Source organism: Crocodylus porosus, unplaced genomic scaffold, assembly GCF_001723895.1.
Source record: "Crocodylus porosus isolate Cpor-Errol unplaced genomic scaffold, CroPor_comp1, whole genome shotgun sequence".
NCBI lineage: Eukaryota > Metazoa > Chordata > Crocodylia > Crocodylidae > Crocodylus > Crocodylus porosus.
Genome location: NW_017728949.1, coordinates 45829294 through 45830497, shown reverse-complemented (window position 1 = coordinate 45830497; position 1204 = coordinate 45829294). Strand labels below are relative to the sequence as shown.

The following is a 1204-nucleotide window of genomic DNA, read 5'->3' as shown; positions in this document are numbered from 1 at the left end:
CTAGCTCCCTCAACACCCTGGGATGGAAAGCATCTGGACCCTCTGATTTGAACACGTCCAGCCCCTCCAGAAGCTCTCTAACCTGGTCCTCCCCAACCTGAGGTCTGGAGGCGTTCCAATCATGGTGGGGAAGTCCAGGTCCCTGCCCAAGAAAACAGAGGTGAAGAATTGGTTAAAGAGGTCTGCTTTCTCCTCTGGCAACTGTGTCAGAATTAGCTCAGTTAATTCTGTTTCAGCAGAATTAACTGTGTCAGAATTAGCTCGGCTCTTAAAGTATTGTATATTCTTGATAGTGCTGAATTAACTTCTTGAAATGGACAATTATAGTCCAAAAGTAGATGTTGATAAGTCTTGAGGCTACTTGACAACTTCACCTGCTCCAGAATGCAGCAGCCAGAAACTTGGAGAACACCACTGAAGAAAGTATGTAACAGTCCTTCCTAAGTCTTCCCTGCCTTCCAGCTTATAACCAGGTACAGAACGTATTAAGAGGCAACACTATAGTTACCTTAGAGATTTTACATTGTTCAGATTAACATGCTGCAGATGAGACAAAATGAGGTGTTTGAACAAATAATCTTCATGTTATTGAAGGAGAGGACTTTTAGGGCTTTTCAATGAAGAGCCCTCATCTCTGCAGCATACATACTTGCACACACTCTTCCAGTCCACCAAAGCCCAAATACAGTGACCCATCAAGACCTCTTAAAAAAGAGAATTCATTTTTTCTAAACCTTTTTTGTGGATAATTAAGCACAATTAAGGGAATAGGTGAGTGTCAGTTGGGGCTGATGGGTTAAATTAAGGGATGAAACTCAAATTTCTAAACAACACAGTGCATCATGTAGAGTTCCTATAGATAAGCCCCCTAGAAAATAAATCAATCCCTAAACAAGCAGTCAAACACACCAACTGCCTGTGCTGAAAAACAGAAAGAAAGTATTAACGTATAGTATTTTGGGGACAACAATACCAGTATAAAACCAAAGCTTCATAATGAATCATCATGCCCTGGTGCAGTTTAATGACAGTCTCCTGTGGGACTGTACAAGATTAGGCAATGAAGTCTGTCAGTCAATCTGAGAACCAGTATTAGAATAGGTCTCATAGAGGTCTGTTACTTTGATTGTTCGTTTAAATACCTTCTCTTCCATGTGAAGAGCTCAAAGTAGTTTAGAACTTCTCTGGTGAAAGGAGCCATAGT

At 40.9% G+C, this 1204-nt stretch overlaps 1 protein-coding gene across 2 annotated transcripts in view; it reads left to right on the top strand.

The window, feature by feature from the left end:
• B3GALT1 (beta-1,3-galactosyltransferase 1) overlaps positions 1 to 1204 on the top strand; it is a 220768-nt gene that overhangs the window by 114367 nt on the left and 105197 nt on the right. The gene's annotated exons all lie outside the window — the stretch shown is intronic.